The following is a 6,574-nucleotide window of genomic DNA, read 5'->3' on the forward strand; positions in this document are numbered from 1 at the left end:
GCACCCTTCTGCTGGCCAGCCTGGAGGCAGGGCAGGCCACTGAGGGGCCCTGGGCTGAGGCTCAGGTGCGGTGGGACTTGGCTGGACAGACATCAGCCATTTAAAATTTAGTCATCTAGCCTATGCTGGTCATCTAGAGTTGGTCTGAGTGGTGAGAGATGGGGCACCGTGTCTCATGCAAAAGAAGGTGTCCGAAACAGGAGGTATGGTGTGCACTGGATGTGGTGCCATCTCCGTGGATGGTGGAGGGAAGATGGCAGCTCACTGAGGCTGGGCGCCTGTTTTTTCAGGGCAACAGCTAGGAGAGAGGCACCCCACCCCTGGGGACTATGCTCGACTTTGTTGGTGACCTCCAGGGCCCGTAGGCCATCCATTTCTACCTGCTTTGGCTTGGTTTTAAACCAGTCATAAAACACAAATATAAACATCACTTTTTTTTTTTTTTTTTTTTTTGTAAAATTCCTTGAACCCTTTGGACAAGAAGGCTTGTTCAATGGACAGGTGTTAGAATCATCCTTTCTGCCTCGCAGTGCGGAGACTGGTGTCAGATCTGCCACTGACTGCAAAGCAGCGGCAGGGTGGTGGTGAGCAGCAGTGATACACCCACCGCCTGGCTGCGGACCTGGGAGGGCTGACACAGAGCACAGGTCCACCCGCGCCAAAGCAACATACTGGAGAGACCTGAGGGACTGACTTGCCTTGAAAACACAGAGCAGCACTTGCAATGAGATGTTTAGCATTAGGCAGGCATTTTACCACTGAGCATAATTAATTTACATTAAGATAGATTAAAACTTTTATTTAAAAAGAATTCTATGATCAATTCTCTTTAATTTGTATTCACTTATGGTAAAACAGTCATGCTAATCACAGAAATCATCTGAAGTAGCTATTTCTGTAAACAAGCAATTAGGCACTTCTGAAATGTTTTGGATGTGATTTTAGTATAAAATTAGATATACTCTTCACTGATAATTTTAGCATTAAGCAGAGTTCTATTCAGTCTCTATTCTTAAAAGATTTTTACAATTGCAGTGATCAATTATTATGAAGTGCTAAGTAGACATAAATACTCATCCAGTCGGCCAGAAGTGATGGACTTTCCAGGAAGGCACTCTTCCCAGAGGGAGCTCTTCCATCCCTTTTGTGGCATGACCTACACAGATGCCCTACCTGAGTGAGGACTCATAGGTTAAGTGTGAATCTGCATCCAGCTCCAAAAATTTTGAAGTATCGAGCTGTTCAAAGCAGCCTGGCAAATAAACTTCAGGCTTCCTAGGGAAATTATTACAGAGGAGAAATAAGTTATAGGAGATCTGTAACCTGGACCCAAGTTAACAGCACTTGGGGTGCCTGAAGTGACATTTGGAGATGTAGAGTGCCTCTCTTTCCAGCGGTCCAGCAGGATTCCACACATCCCAGCACCCCTCCCACCCAGCTGCTTATAACCCCAGCTGCAGGCAGGATGGCAGGAGTAAACCCTGCCAGCTCTTTTGGGAAGAGAGAGAGAATAGGGACAATTCGGTCTCTCCAGAAGAGATGCGCAGGCACACAGCTGGTGCAGGGCTACTGGCTTTGGGGAACAGTCAGGCTGCAGCCTGTATGTAGTGGAATGAAGCTGGGTTAATTAGCACTGATAATATACAACTGTGGGCTGGCTTCAGGGGCGGTGGGTTGGCCGATGTAGATAAGGCGCAGCTGTGGCTGGTGCTGTTCAGTGGTTGAGAGCCAATGAAGGGAGAGCAGCTGAGGGAGAGGAAGCAGAGAGAACGTATGCCTGGGAGGAGGAGAAGGCAGCAGAGGGACTGGTATTAAGAGTATGTTGGTATGAGATGGTAAAAAGACCTTGTTGCAGCTTGATAGTTTGGAGAGTGCTGTGACATCTGTGTATGCGAGCTGTATAGCTCATGTGCAAGAAATGCTGTGTGCAAGGGAGGGCTGCAGCAAGAGCAGCTTGTCCGGCTCATCATCTATCTCGGAGACCCAGCTGCAGGCTGGCTGAACTCTGGTGAGAGGTGACTGTACCTACCCAAGGTAAAATACATTTTATAGCCCAACAGCAAATTTTCTATTCCTAAATAAGTATCACTTTACAGAAGACCCAAATCAGCTATCTCTTTACATGCATGTTTTTCAGGCTTAAAAGTTAGTATCATGTATAAAGATGGTGTCATAAAAATAAATAAAAAAAGTTAAAATGGAGTAGGAATAGCACAAATATTTCAATAAAGGTGCAGAAAACTTTCAGGTTTGAATAATACCATCTAAATATTTCGTTGCCTCCTTGAACTTCTGCCGCCTTCCTCTTGGAATGGGCAATATAAGAAATCTCTAAAGGTTTATTGTAAATGATACAGGCCCATCACTTGCTGTGGTTTCCCAGGACAGAGAGGATAAGCTACCCTGTTACCATCATGGTACCCAGCACTACCACTGAGCCAAGCAATTAATGCTCGGGGGATTGCTTACTGCTCAGATAAGTAATACTGAATTCCTTGCCTTTAAAGAAGGCTGAAAGACATTTTTTTTTCCCCAACTGAATACACACAGATAGTTTTCTGCTATAAAAAATATTGTATTTTGTCAGAAAAATGAGCCAGAAGGTATATTATTTCTACCAAACCGTGCATAAACCTGTGATCTCTCTGGTTTTTAACTATAGCATTCATTCCATATAAATCAAGCTCATTGGGAGAATCAGGATTACACATACCAATAACAGATTTCTTGTTTTCTTGCTAGGTAAATAGACCTTTTGATTTTTTTTTGTTTGTTTGTTTAAAACAAATTAAAAATTCATTACCTTATACATTATTTTGTGGGGTTTTCTACTAAAATAACTATTTGTGTTCAACAAATATTTCTATACATATTTGTGTTCAACAATATAACCCTTCCTTTCCACCATGTGGCATTTATTCTAGCTCACAGGTATTGTTGCCATGCAGCAGAATCACATACCTTTGATTTTTCATATTTAAACATTTCCTAAAAGGCAATATTTAGAAACACTGCAATACAAATTCTCCTCATAGCCAGAGCTGAGGAACTCTGGATTCTTTACCTGGTGTCAGTCTTAGAAAGTTTCCATACTTTTTGATTCTTTGCAGTGATTTTCCAAAGCTTATGAGAAATCATTTTAGAGCCAAACTGCCCTGAATAATCCTGAATAAAGCAAGAACAGCTGAAAACTGTGATTTATTCAGCATCTTCATCTCCCACCACATTCAATGGGAGCAAAGGGAATTCAAGGATCTCAAAAAATTCAAATTCCTAAAGAAGAACAACATTTTGACCTATTTAATTTCTTCTGAGAAAAGCATGGACATAACTCAATATGTTCCTGTTTGATATTAGTTTTTTATTTCACACCAATTCATCTAATGGCAGCTACATATTTTTACAAACCCTCTGACCTGTAGTACTTCTGACCCAGGATGAAGGCATAGCTGCACTGTAGTAAACAGCAATACTCCCTTGGTGCGGAACATACAGCATCCTGACCCAGAGGCCATTTTCCCCCCACCCACACCCTGCAGCTAGTTGAACATGACAAAACTGCCACGTTTTGGGCGAGACAGAGGAGACTGAACCCAAAGGGCTATTTGGTTCAAGGGGAATTTCACGTGTTTCCAGTTTTAGAGGTGTCTGTGTGACCCCAGGGTCACAGCCAGGGGCGCTCCCCATTGAGGACTGCAAAGCTTCCCAGGACTGAGCAGTACCCAAGCACATGGCGCTGGAGTCACCTGCCAGGGCAGGGGTTTTATCTTGGCCACTTTGAAAATTTATCAAACACATGAAACACTGTGGGCAATGCTTCAGGTTGAAAGAATCAGCGCTGTGGTTGTGCCAGCAAACACCGAGATATCTCTAGATAAGGGATTAGACTGCTGCAGCAGTGTAAAGTACATCATGTTTCTGAAACCAAGGTAATGAGACAAGAAGCGGGAAACAAAAAAACAATTACAGCTACAAATATTTCAATTACATGCTGGGATATTTCAGAAAACTTTCTTGAATCTTCTTCCCCTGACCTCCACTACTGTGTTGATTTTTTTCATTATTTTAATACAAGGATGAAATAGAAACAATGCCAACCTCAGATTTGCTCTTTCTATGGTATTAAAAATTGAGTGCATTTTTGTGAAACAGATTCCAAAATATTTTTTGCAGGTAACCTTTTGCTAGTAGATCTTTTTTTTTTCTTCACAGAACTGTATATTTGTCTTAAAGATATTATATGGGAGGGCAGTGATCTGAATAAAATGAAGAATGTTAATGAACATTTACATCTCATGTGAAAAGGCTTTGTCTAAGTTGCTAAAAATTAAAAGAAGTTGTTAGATATCTTAGATTCTGATGAAAGGATTACATTTTGCATGGAACTCCCCTCTAAATTTTTGCCTACCTGCTCCAAAAATAAAGAGAAAAGGAATACCGAGCAAATTAAGCAACGGTGAGGCTGTGACATATGTAGACACCTGCAGCTGCATTTCTGGAAAGCACTTTCCAGACCAGAGCCAACCATCTTTTCTGTCCTTGGAGGGTTCACTAGCTCTGTTAGGAAGAAGAGAGTAAAATCAATAGCACTTATTTAATTCTGTGGTGGTGTATCTTCGTAACTCCCCTGTATCTTTCTCAGGGGGCAGGGTCTGGATTCAGCTTAGCCCTGAGCAAGATATAGCAATACTCTTTTCCCCGTATTTATGATTTTCTTACATCATAGCTGTGCTTTTCCCTTTCCCTCAGAAACAAAAATTCAGTAACTATTGGAGCCTTTTGTAGAACAACAGTAACCTTACCAGGCAGGAGGACACATCATGTACAGATGGTGTGGCTGCTGTTGAAGCATGTAATTTCTGCTTGCCTTGATTAAATTCTTACAAGGCAGAAGAAAACATTTTGTTAAAATGTCTCAGGCCAGATAATTTTTTCTCATTCTGAAATGCCATAAACAGCTCAAAACTTGACCAAACTCTCTGAAACGGTCACAGACTACGCTTCTGGTACAGTATGTGGTTTTAATGTTAAAGATCAGGGAAAGCACTGTCCTGCTGAAAAGTTTAGTAAATGAGGACCTCAGATAGCCCAGTAAATTGAAATTAACACCATATCTACACAGACAGCAAAGCAAGGCAATTGACTTAGCTGTAAAAAAACACCATGACATTAGTTTTCATCCTGATTGGGGTGTGGGGACACTCATGACTGCAGGTGGGTGGTGCCCAGGGATGGTGGGGGACAGGGCAGGACTGGCCTCAGCAGCACATCAGCATGGTGGTGTGGCCACATCCTGAGCTCACGTACCTGCATGTTGAACCTCACCCAGAGGGCACTGCTCTCAAAGGCAAAATCAGTCCAAGTTTTCAGAGCTCCACCTTTGGCATCACAGCCCTTTTGCAGCCCCTGGAGACAGCAGCTCCCACCAGCACCCTTGGGCAGCCGCACATACAGGGCTGAGTGGTTTCACACTGCACACATGACTTTGTCTACATTCACAGAGTGAGCTCAACACAACGTTTTACTAGCTTTCATTTTTCTTTTGCCGTGGTAAGGACAAGGGTCATCATCAAAGAGGATGAGGGCCATTGAAAACTCAATATTCCACTACAGCGTTTGGTTTATGGTCTCATTTTGCAGCAGCTTTCTTTGTTAGGTGTGCAGCTTCATTGCCTGTCCTACAGTCCACACACTTGTTACCTGTGGGACACCATGCTCCTATTTCCAGAATAGCTGGTACTTGGCACAGGAACTGCTCTGGAGTAAACGTTACAGAAGACCTGAGTCTCCAATCTGTTAGCCAGTTTTGGCACTCTGTCTTCACAGATTTCTGTGAAGATAGATGGAAAAAGCCTGTCGGTTGGAGATCAGACCTTGCATTGCTGCTAGCTTTTACTGAAAGACTAGAGTGTTTTTTACAAAACACCACTGCATGAAAAATAGCTGTGCTTCATTTTCTGTTAATTGCCTGACATTAGACAAACCCAACTAAAATTTTTTGGTATCCCTTAGGTGATGAAACATTTACTATCTCACACCTTGAAGACAGGAAGAGGAAAATAGTAATGCTTGGAGGATGCCCTGCTGTCTCCTCCACAACATGGCAAAAGCTCACACACTGGAAAACTGTAAACGTATTCCAACTCACATTTATTCAAGTTACTGCTTTCACATTGATGTGGTGCAAGATACCGCTCATTTCAGATGCGGCTACCGACATGCCCCAGTAAACTCTTGACATCTTTTATACCATGAATTAACACTGTACTCAGATCATTAATAAATACTTGGAAAGTCTCTAAATGACCTACACTGAACTCTTTTTTTTAAAGTATTTACCTTATTTAAGTGAATTTATTTTGGTATCAATATATATTATACCATGAACTGCTGGATGCAACTGTTCTGACAGATTTTGTGCACCTGATACTGTCTTTGTCCCTGCTGTAAGTCTGCCGAGTTTGGGATTGCGCAGAAAGTGATGAAGAACCTGCAGAGCCAAACTAGTTTTGATCTTAAGATGCTCACTTTGCTCTCATTAAAATCAGCAGGTCTTGAAGCAGCGCAGCGCTTC

Source organism: Falco cherrug, chromosome 2 (assembly GCF_023634085.1).
Source record: "Falco cherrug isolate bFalChe1 chromosome 2, bFalChe1.pri, whole genome shotgun sequence".
NCBI lineage: Eukaryota > Metazoa > Chordata > Aves > Falconiformes > Falconidae > Falco > Falco cherrug.